A 12,846-nucleotide genomic window follows, 5' to 3' on the forward strand; every position below is an offset into this window, starting at 1 on the left:
GTACACATTTAAAACTTGGAGACACAAGGTTTCTGCCCGACAGTGACGATATTTTAGTGATTATGTTGCGAGGAAAACGTTGAGATAATAGTCATTTTGGTTAGAACTGACTGGAAATAACGTTGTACTTCAAGTTTAAAATGATACTAAATATTTTTTTCAAGTGTCAATTAAATTCCAAATATTATCAAATGATCTCGCGGCACCCCTGGACTGCCGTCACGGCACCCCAGGGTGCCCCGTCACCCACTTTGAAAACCCCTGCTATAGGTGAATATACATAGTATTGTGTTGTGCAGGGACTGATGATTAATCTCCCTCCCCCAGGTGACCTGGAGATTGTGAGGAACGGGACTAGGCGCCACACCCGAGACGTTGGCACGACGTTCCCTTCCCCCGGTGAGGCCAGAGGAGCCAGGCGGCTGCCATCTTCCTCCTCCTCCTCCAGCCTGGAGCAAGGAAGAGGAGACGAGGGCCGTTCCAAGACCCAGGTGTTCCTGAAGGACAGGAAGAGCAAGAGAAGCCACAGCAAACATTACCCTCAAGGTACGTTAAGGATAACATTCTGACTATGGCACGCATTAACCTTTGCTCTGTGGCAGGTTTCACATGAGTGAATATGTAGATTAGAAAGTCTATTTTCTTACGGTGTGATATCTCTTCATAATCCAAATACTGTTTTGTTGGACGGCGGTTTCTCACTGTTTTCTCTGTTGTATGTATAGCACCTTGTGAGTTCTCTCTGTGAAAAGTGCTATACAAATACAATGTACTTACATAAAGGGATAGTTCACCCCAAAAATAACTTATTATCTCTTGATTACTCACCTCATGGAGACATTTTTGTCTTAGGAATACGACAAAAACAAACTATCCATGAATTCAAGTATCCATGCTAAAAAATAAGTCATTTTGGGGGTGAACTGTGACATAGCAATCCTACTTAATTTATGGACTCCAGTCTAAGAGTCTATAGCGGACTTGAAACTCTCAAAAGAAAACATGTATTTACAGCGCTGTAACAGTCACACAACATAAACAGATCCTTCACCAACGACAGACAAGACAAGACTAACTTGCCCTCCCCTTAAAATCCATTCATAATTAACTGGTTTCTCACAGTCATAAAACTAAGGCTGTCTCTTAATCCTGCAGCCGTCAATGTTAAGCAATATAATATTCACCTCTGACACCTCAACTGTCCCTTTTAAACGCAACCAACGTAACATTTTGGCTGGCTCTATGTTCGCACTCTGTTCCCACGTTAGGCGTCACGTGGTTTGTCCCGGCCGAGCACCTGAGGTCCGAGTCTAGGAAAGAGAACCGGCCAGAGGAAGACGAGCGGTGGGTTCAGAGGCCCAGCTCGGCCTGGTTCCAGCCCTACAGCAGATCCCCCGCCTGGAGGGAACCCCTCCGAGAGAGACCGCTCCAGGAGGGGTGGAACAGCGTCCACACCGGACCCGATCCGGACCCCAGAGACAAGACTACCTCCTCTGGCCTGGTCCGAGTGTCTCTGCAGGTTGGTTTGGTTTTTGTGTGTTCCCATGCACGTTTAGCAGGAGATTCTGGGGCGCACTGCAAGAAGTCTAGTAAAAGAAAAGTGGGCTCAACCCTTTAACCCATTTTAACCCTGTTATTATTTTATTCTTTAACTGTTGAAAAATAGCTGATATACAAGCTTACAGCGTGGCACCGAGTGCAACGCTGTGAGCTTGTAGATCTGCTATTTTTGAAAATGTTTGATTTTTTATTTATTTTATATTCGCTACTGGGGGGTCCCTAGAACAACATGTATTGAGATTGGGGTCCTGGGCCAAATACATGTCATTTTGGGGGTCCTTGATATGAAAAAGTTTGAGAACCACTGATTTAGAAGAAGGATTCAGAAGACATTTATAGAATCGACTTGCACACATTTTCACGATTTTTCAAAAATAGATCTACAAGCTCGCAGCGTGGCAATCAGTGCTGCCTTGTGAGCTTGTATATATCTGTTATTTTTCAATAGCAGTTAATGCATTCCAGGTACAATCATCTTTTTGTTACCACATTATTTAGCGTTTAAAATGTTCTTTTGCCCTGTCTAACATCAAACATTGGTGTTTAAATGCAGGAGGCCTTGGCGCTTCACCGGCCGTCGTTCATCGCTCATTCCCGGGAGAGGATGAAGCGTTTGGCCCTGCAAGCGGAGGATAGGAAACTGCAGTTCCTCCTCAGCAGAGAGAGAGAGCAGTTCTATACCCGGCCTGGAGGGCCCGAGAGGCTACCCAGACCAGCAGGTAAAACATATTCATAACTAGAACTAGAAGAAACTAGAGTGGGGTGTGTGTTAGTGTGGCCCTGTTGAGCCCGTGGGGAGAGGGGGGTGGGGGGGGGGGGGGGGGGGTAGAGAGAGAGAGAGCCCAATAGCAAATTGTTACAAATCTGTGTTTTTGTATCCACCATTACCTTATTATTATTATTATTATTACTTTTCTATTCATGTATTACTGTATTATCATTATTTTCTCTTTTTAATTATTATGTCTTAATCTACTTGTACTAAATGTTTTATAATGTATTATTATATTTTTCTTTTTTCTTTCTTTAAATACCAGTAAATTAAGGGGGGGGGGGAGAAAATACAAAAACCTATGTAAGCTGATTGATGTATTGATAAACATGCTATGCCCAATAAGTCATGTCCAAGCTTAATAAAAATAACATAAAAAAAAAAGAAGAAACTAGAAGAAATTCAGGGAAATTACAAGTGTGGTTGCCGACATTTTAAGCTTGTATTTCCTTCCTTTCTCTCTTTAGGTTTACCGCTATTCAGAAGAGCTGTCCCTAGAAAGGAGATGGTGCAGAGGTCCAAACAGTAAGCGTGTTTATTTGTTCTAGCTATCGTCCACCCTGTCAATCCCTTTCCAATTGAGAGCCATAGGTTTCCAAAAATCACCTTTTTGTGCTTTCTGAAAGATTTTGTTCAAAAGAGTTTAATTTGTAACCTAAATGTTCGGTATAAACATTTCCAAGCGATTTGTTGAAACAATACTTTAAACACGCTCGTTTTGTCAGCCAGTTCTGTGTTTTTTGTGTCAGCCTGTGGCCATTTCTCGCTCCGACCGCTTGGTGGCTGCAACACAGATTAATGGTGAGTCACGTGACTGCTTCTGTAACATTTCACTGAGAAAACATGGAGCTGGCTGACAAAATGAGCGTGTTTAAAGTATTGTTTCAACACAACGCTTGGATTACCCTCTCCGCTAAAAAGTAGAGATGCAAGAGACGGTAATAGGACCATTGCTTTTTGGATACAACGCTTAGTGACGGTAAGAGCGGTTGATAACCTCTTATCACCCCATGCTTAATTACAACTCTTGGTTTTGTACTCGACAGTGTCTCTCTTGGTGTTGGTATGTTTTGTTAACTAAAGTCAATGCCTGTTTTTTTTTTTTTTTTTTTTCAGAAAGTCACCAACCGTGTCCTTGCGAGACGAGTACCTTGGCATTGACCACACCGGCCCAGAAGGCATTTTACCATAGATCAAATCAGAGTGCTGTGAACAATTTTAATATATGTGGTATTCTTTTCATGTTTTGTTCAAAGCTACCTAATTAACAAAATGTTTTGTTTTTTTATCAATACCTGTGAACCGGTTCTGACGTTCTAAATTAGAGCCAGAACAAGTGTTTAAAATGTCTGTTTTAAAGTAGCTTTACTATTGTTTTATAGACCAAATTCATTAATGAATTAGCTGGAAATACTTGAAAAGTTTTTAATAAAACATACTAAAACAAATGTATGTAGATCCGCTATATATTCTTTTGGCCCGATTCTATAAATGTCTTCTAAATCCTTCTAAGGGTTTTGAAAAACTCAAGTTCCTATGTCAGTGGTTCTCAAACTTTTTCATGTCAAGGACCCATAGAATTATATGTATTTGGCCGCTGACACCCATCTTGATTGGTAATCTATTGTGTGCACAGTAGCCAGCAATACATTTGGAAAGGCTAAAGGCCAATGCATAGCCTAATCCACTTTTAGAGATGAATTTAATTCGGTTCAGGAGTCACAAAATCTCAGCAGCACTGAACAGCCAAATTAATGGCGGTACCCGCCTCCCCGAGCCTCTGAGTGACATCCTTCCTTCAGACAATGCAGTAACGATGCGGCCTAGGAGAGCCTAGCAGAACAAAAAAGTGGACACAACCAGTTTAAAAGTCCAAACAGTGATTTATTAACACGTTTTAAAACATGGGTAAAATGTGACCCTGTATATACAACTCAAACTAAACCCCTATGCTTACCTGTAGTCAACAGAAGAGTTTTTAAGAAAAATAATAAAATACATACGATACAAAAGAAAGGCCACCCGCCACTATCATACGAATTGGATATAATGTACACCAATGCATGTTAAATCCTGTAACACTAAAACACACTAACAAAGCTAAAAGCACTGGCAAAGAACAGAGGCTAGGAGGAAGACATCTGTGGACCACAGGAGCCAATCACCACCTAGTTCCACCCAGAAGTTAGCCAATCACACACAGCCACCACTGATACCATTCACAGACTGACCAATAAGGGGGAAAACATACACAGGGCAACATAACACAAGAAAGTACATAATATGATATAGGGTCATAGTCATAACACATACCTGTAGATGATAACTAACATAATTAGGCAATTAGACAATTAGGCTCAAGTATAACAAACTAACCACTGCCACATTGTATATTTTATATATTAGGTAAAAAGAAAAGCAGGGGGAGAAATAGAGGAAGAGGGGACTGCGATTTGCTGGACACTAGTGCGTTCACGATAGCATGAAAGTTCAGCTTTTATCAGTTTTGAAGCCATGATGCCTTTTGCTGTCTAGCTTCTGACACTGACATTGCATGGAGACTTGAAGCTATTCCCTAGTGCTGAAGTTGTATGTGTGAATGGGGCATTACAACTCTGTTTCCTGGTCTCATGTCTCTTCACTGGGTGCAGCTTCAACAACTCTCTGCTGATCAATGTCTTCATACTGATGGTATTCTTCCTCTTCACTGGGACCAGCTTCAGCAACTCCCTGTTCATCAATGTATTCATACTGATGGTAATCTTCCTCTGCACCGGGTCCAGCTTCAGCATCAGAACCAACAACAGCATAATAATCTTCCTCTGCACTGGGTCCAGCTTCAGCATCAGAACCAACATCATCATAATAATCTTCCTCTTCACTGGGACCAGCTTCAGCATCAGAACCAACAAGATCATAATAATCTTCTATCTCAACGCTCTCCCTTCCTACATTATAATGAACCCTTGCAATGTTCCCCACTCCTGTATTCCGTCTTCTGATGGCCTGGAGAAACACAGAAACACCCAGCGTTAAGTCACTGAATCACATAGGTTTGCTTGAATCAAAGCTTTTTGTCCCAATGTCCCTAAAGAATCACACCTGGTGTGAAGTGAGCGGCGCTATTTTATATGAGTTTATTTCATTAAAAACCTGCGCAGCTTGGCCAATGTGACCCTGGGCGTACAACAAACTTTGAGTGCTTTGTGCCAAGATGTAGGCCAAGCTTCATGTCCTGGACAAAGACAGATGTTGGAGCTTAGTTCCTTCTAGGAGCACCGCTCAAAAGAGGTTACGTAGACAATAAAACCTTCATTCATTTTGGTGAGCATTGAAATAACCATGCATACCTGGCATCATATACAGTGTGAACCCTATGTTTAACCCAGGGGCCAGGTAACATAGGCTACTTCAATGATTGTATAAAAAAAACTAAAAATAACCAGCAAGCATCAACTATGAACAACAAACTGTGATTTGATAAAACAAACCACAAGCAACAATGTGCAGGGTCCAATCACACAATATTACATTGAGAAGGTAATGACTTTGAGATTACTTTATGAATAATATTGAGTCAAATACAGACTTGTGAAGTGTACATTAAATGTGGGTACCTGTATCATAATTCAGAGGAAGTCTAGGGAATTGGCAGGTGATAATTGGCATTTTACATTGATAGGTGTACAAATATTCATTATCTAATCATAAATATATGTATGAATGGAGTCTATCAGACATCATGGATACAGCTTCATTTATCATTTGTCAATAATTGTATGTTTTTATTGGCCAAGTTCATTTTTTATGTTTGGTGTCACTGTGGTTGAGAACACTCTTATCGCTCTATTGTTTGTTCTATGAAGACAATTGAAGTCTGGTTTAACATTTACATTCCAGCATAAAGATGTAGTACCTTCCAGAGACGATAGAGGGCGTAGATTACCAACATCAACAGCACCAACATTACAGTCACTGTAACTCTGATGATGTTGGATGTCAGAGGAGGTAAAGGGACTGTGAGAGAAATATGTTGGAATAAAAACATCACAAAACATCATGGAAGAAAACATTTATTTAAAATGATATACTTAAAGGGGCTACACCTTGAATTTAACTATGACAGACAGAACATGAAAATGTAATCGCTGAGTGGTTATTTAGGCTTAAACCTGTATAAAAACATATTATGTGCCGTTATTTATAGAACATATTATGTTTTAATGCATGGTGTAACCCCTTTACTAACTATGTTTGATTGATTGAATTTCATATTGTGAGTTGAAAAGTAATTTCATTGAGGTTACCTGTGACAGTGAGGGAGAGGATCTCACTCTCAGAGGAGAAATTATGAGAAAACACATTGGTGTGATTTATAACGACATTGACGTGATAAGCACAGCTGTAATTTCCTTGATGCGTGTGGTCTGCTTCATAAAACAGGAAGTTGGCAGAGTGATTGACAGCTGGCTGGGTGTGGTTGTGTGTTGTATTGGATCCAGTGAAAGTGAGGTGGAAGAAGCCTCCTTCATACTGAGGCTGAATGTAACAGTTGACGGTGAAGTTGGAACCTTCCCACACCTGCTGCCCCTGCTGCTGCCCCCCAGAAACCCCATTTATAGTGGGGGATACACTGATGTTTGGCTTAAACAGCAGATCTGTAACAAGACCCAAGTGATTGGACGATACAGCAGATATTTAAATAGAGTTGCCAATGAGATTGAACCAAAATTAGAGATCCAACATATTGGAAAGTAGTAACAATATGTCAAATTAAATAAGAAACATCATTGCTTCAACAGACTACCTCAACATTATATCTTATCCTAAATTGAGGAAATCCTTCACAACATCCCAAACTGTCCTCTTAATGAAAATGTCACAAACAGATATATATACATTCTGGAAATGAATGAAACATCATGTTTCCATGCTGTGGGTTATATTAAGTAGGCAAGTAGAGGGACATCATTGTTTGTGTTACCTGAACAGATCACCTCCAATCTGACAGTGGAATTATGAGCCATCTTTGTTCCGCACTCCCTCAGAGAAGACTCAGATCCAACGCAGTCAGTTGTAATCCACCATACAGATTGAACTGTAGAAGCAGAACTCCTTTGTGTAGAAACATCAGAGCCACAGTCCAGCTGTCTGCACACTACAGATGATGACTTGATGTTCCAGTCAGATTGACCATCCAGTGGTCTCCAGTCTCCCTGGTGTTTCATCTCCAGTATACCAGTACAGTTACTGCTTCCTCCCACCAACCTGACATCATCAGGCTCTGTAAAGAGACAAGAGAGTAACAGACCATTTAGACCAGACATGTCTTGTGAGCTCAAAGCATTCAGTTCTGCCTACATGTTAATGGCTGGTGGTGTTCTGTTAACTGATGATGGGGATCTATTACCTCCACCTGCTCTGTGTCTAACGACTGGTGAGTCTGAAGACATCTTTTATGCTTTGGTCGGAATGTTAATATGAATACACTGTTGACACTCAATTTCTGTCATACCCTAACCCCACACATATATGCTGTTTTAACAACATAGTTTAGTTATTATCAATAAACACTGTAATATTATGTTAATATAATTATGCCTGATGTAAACAGAAAATAAGAAAAGAAAAGAAACAAGCAAACATCTTGAAGTAAAATTAAGTAAATCTCCCTGAAATAGTATTCATAATTTTTTGGTTTTGAAAATAGTTTGTATATTACCATGTTCATAAACATAGGCATTAAAGGTTCTAGTTATATTATATAGTCTTTTTATATAGTCTTTTCCCTATAGTCTAAACCAAATTCCTTTGCAGACAATCAACAATCTACAAGCTACACGCAACCCAATTGTGAGCTTGGAAAAAGTGCTGTACGTAATAGTTTATTATTGTTGTTGTTGTTGTTGTTGTTATTATTATACTATATTATTACCTGAGCAGGTGAGTCCAACAGCCTTGTCAGTTGAGCAGGTGTTTCTAGTTGAGTTTGAGGTTCTACAGTCCAGGAGAACAGACTCGTTGCCTTCACACTGGAACTCTTTGGTCCACATTGGAGCGTTCACTTCTCCATAGAGTGCCCCCTGGAGGACTGAAGGAGCCCCACAGTCAAGCTCCCTACAGACCACCTCTGCATCCTGCTGGTCAAAGTCATCTTCACACACGGAGAGCCACGACTGATTCAACTTCACCTCCACTCTGCCTGAACACACACTAGTCCCATTCACCAACCTCACAGACTCTGGAGAGAGAGAGAGAGAGAACGAGAGAGAGATAGAGAGAGAGAGAGATTATTAAAGGTAAAAAAGGTAAAATCTTATTAAAGGTAAATGCGTGTGTTGAACACACACACACACACACACACACACACACACACACACACACACACACACACACACACACACACACGGACTGTACAGAGTGTCATTGTTGCAGTCATTGTTTTACCAGAACAGACCACCTCCAGTGTTTCAGTGGAATTATGAGACGACTTTGCTCCACACTCCTTCAGTGAAACGTGAGATCCAACACAGGAAAATGGAATATTCCATACAGGTTGAACTGCTGAACCAGAACTCCTTTGTGTTGAAACAGCAGAGCCACAGTCCAGCTGTCTACACACTACAGATGATGACTTCAGGTTCCAGTCATAAATAAAATCCACTGGTCTCCACTCGTCCTGGTGTTTCACCTCCAGTATACCACTACAGTTACTGGTTCCTCCCTCCAACCTGACATAACCAGGCTCTGTACAGAGACAACACAAGATTAGAAGAAAATAAAGTACTATTGCTTCCACTATAAATATGAATCCAAATGAAAGTGAAGTTGGTCTTTTACATTTTTATCTCTGGCTAGAAATGTCATTTTCATGTCAAGATTTCAAGTGAATCTTAGAATAGAATAGTAAAAATAGTCCTGAGTCCTGTTCTCGGAAGAACACTGCTTCTATTTTTTCTTTGATTTGTTTTCCCACTTTTCTTGCTTTTCCTGCTTTTTTCCCTTTCCTACTTTTTCCTGGCTTGGCCACGTTATCGCTGCTTGCAGCTATATTTATTATTACCTGAGCAGGTGAGTCCAACGGTCTTGTCAGGTGAGCAGGTGTTTCTAGTTGAGTCTGAGGTTCTACAGTCCAGGAGAACAGACTCACTGCCTTCACACTGGTACTCTTTGGTCCACATTGAAGCGTTCACTTCTCCATAGAGCGCCCCCTGGAGGACTGAAGGAGCCCCACAGCCAAGCTGCCTACAGACCACCTCTGCATCCTGCTGGTCAAAGTCATCTTCACACGCTGAGACCCACAACTTATCAGACTTCACCTCCACTCTGCCTGAACATGAACTAGTCCCATTCACCAACCTCACAGACTCTGAGAGAGAGAGAGAGAGAGAGAGAGAGAGAGAGAGAGAGAGAGAGAGAAAGAGAGAGAGAGAGATGATTGATAAGGGAGGATTTTTGTTGATGGTACTTGCAGTTATTAGGTTAATCAAACTAAAGCAAGTCTACCCCTCCAGTGGCATGGGAGGTGTGTGTATCAGAATGTAATAGGCATTGACTTGCCCTGCTGCACACATCAGAGAGAGAAAAAATTGATTTAGTGTATAGTCAGAGCGTTTCGGACAGAAATTGTGCACTTTATGAAAGAAGCATGACATTTGGCACACAGTTAGAACATGCCCTATGGAACATTTTTGGCTATAGGGACATTGCAGATTCAAAGTTGGGCTCTCATAGACTTTACTATAAAGTAAAAAAAAAAGAAGAAAAAAATGCTTTAAACCAGGTGTTTGTCAGGATTCTGAATCCAATGCAAGCATTTGTTTTGCACGAAAAACATTCCTTTCCGAGAAACGGCCCCCACAAAACTGTGAAAAGTTCACAGAGACTCATCACTAAACCATAGTTTTATGGGGGCCGTTTTTAGCCCAAGGAATGTTTTTCGTGCAAAACCAATGCTAGAATTGGATTCAGAGTCATGAAAAACACCTAGTTTGACCCCTCACATGCTACTTAAAGTGTTACCTGAACAGATCACCTCCAGTCTGTGAGTTGAAGTATAAGCCATATTTGTTCCACACTCCTTCAGCGAAACCTCATAGCCAACACAGGGAGAGGTTATCCACCATACTAGTTGGTTTGTAGAACCAGACATTCTTTGTGATGAAACAGCAGAACCGCAGCCCAGCTGTCTACACACTACAGATGATGACTTCGGGGTCCAACCAGAATCATCCACTGGTCTCCACTCTTCATGGAGTCTCATCTCCAGTTTACCAGAACAGTCACTGGTTCCTTCCACCAACCTGACATCTGTACAGAAAGTAAGCAGAGACAAAAAAAAGGCATTACTTTTGTAAAATAGCAATCAAAACACAAGATGCTAGACATACTCGGGCCGTACAAGTTTGTGAAGACTGTGGCTGTGTCTTAGAGGGTGAAATCTCGCTACTACTACGTGTAATCATTTCGACAACGGAGCATCGGGAGGGTTAGCGACTCACCCCACGGAGGTTAGGGTTAGGGACCGGGTAAGGGTTTGGTTTGGGTGTCAAAAAGATGACACGTAGTAACAGCGAAACGCTCCCGTCTTAGAGATGCCAGGTCCAAGGTCAGCACGCAAGAGAAGAACAGCAAAGCAACATTCACACCATACCTCTTCATCCTCATGCTTGACTACACACTGAGCAGAGAAGAAAGGAAGACATAGTCTTCACCTTCTTGGTCCTATAATAGTCAGTGCATAGGCCCATCTCCAGGCATTAACGAACTCGTTTCCTACAGAGGATCGCCCCGATGGTCAATTCCAACACACTGAAGACCATAGCTGGTGCAATAATCCAGCCCCTCTTTGACTACGGAGTCCACGTATGGTATTGTGACGCCCCACAAGCCCTGAAAACTAAACTACAAACAGCCCAAAATAAACTAATTAGGGTCCTGCTTAGACTTCCCTATCAGACTCACCTCACCGCTACTCACCAGTTAAGAGTGGGGTGGCTCAGAGTAGTTGACAGAGTACAGCAACTTGCAATGGGCCTGGTGTACAAGATACACTACACCACTATGATACCCAAGTACCTGTCAAAATACTTTATAAACATTAAGGATGTCCATAATTACAACACCAGAGGCAGCGCCACAGATCACTTTCAACCCAGAGTCAAAACCAACAAAGGGTCAAACTCTTTTTTCTGCTATACCACCAAAATGTGGAAAGCCTTACCGAAGGCCACAAAGGAGTGTGGATCACTAGCATCCTTTAAAATTGCCCTGAAAAACCACTTACAGGCAGCAGCCGTTCGCAACTGGTAAAAAAGAATCTAGCCCAACCCTACCCTCCCCTGCCCCTTCTTTGTATATACTGTTTGTTTTGACTTACTGTCTTCTATTTTGTTTTTCTTTACATATCTACTGCATAGTACTGTGTTCTATTTGTCTGTCATTCAATGTTATATGAGATACTTCAATGGTTTCCAGTGGAAATAAGCTTAGTCTTTTCATGGATCTCCTTTTAGTAGACCTTGTACCAGTGAACTGTACCGTCATGAAACTGTACCTTTTCCTATGCAAACTTCTAATAAAGTCTTCAATCAATCAATCCAGGCATTATCATCAACCTGAACTTTAGCTTGTTTGCAGTGGTGGAAAAAGTACTCACATGTTTTAGTAAAAAGTAAAGGTATCAATACTGCAATATAGAAATACAATGTTACAAGTACAAGTCTGTAATTCAAAATGTGCTTGAGTAAAAAGTACAACAGTATTGGGATCAAAATATACTTAAAGTACCAAAAGTAAAAGTACAAAATGTTTGAAAATAGCAGATCTACACGCTCGCACACAACGCGTCACGATGCGACATGTTGTGTGTGAGCTTGTAGATCACCTTTTTTCAAATAGCCTAGGTATAAAATATGGCTAAAGTGGATTAATGTATGTTTTATAATATAATCATTTATATCTGCAAAGTACTACAGTTTTCAAATAATTGTAGTGATGTAAAAGTACAACATTTGCCTCTGAGATGTAGTGGAGTAGAACTAAAAGTACTGAAAACTGGAAATACTCAAGTAAAGTACAAATACCTCAAAACTGTACTTATAAGTACAGTATAAGTAAATGTACTTAGTTAATTTACACCACTGCTTGTTTGAGTAAAAGTACCAATACTACAAGGTAAAAATACTCTGTTACAAATAAAAGTCTGGTATTCAAAAAGTACAAAGGTACTCACATTAATATATACTTAAGTACTGAAAGTAAAAGTAGGCCACCTGCCGCCGGGGAGGAGGGGGGGGGGGGGGGGAGAGACATGGCACAGGCTGATTAATAAGTGATTAAAACCCTTTTTTAGGTGCCAGTGTTCGGGAAAATCATACTCTGGGAGCGTGGAACTACCCTTACTTTTTGGATACGTAGTGGCGAAAAGTGTGATCCCCTCCGCCATGGAGGAATTCCTTCCTAACAACAGATCGACAGCGGAGGGTGAGGTTCTGTATGGGGTTAGGTCCTTG

This window comes from Nannobrachium achirus (assembly GCF_963921795.1).
Source record: "Nannobrachium achirus genome assembly, chromosome: 20".
NCBI lineage: Eukaryota > Metazoa > Chordata > Actinopteri > Myctophiformes > Myctophidae > Nannobrachium > Nannobrachium achirus.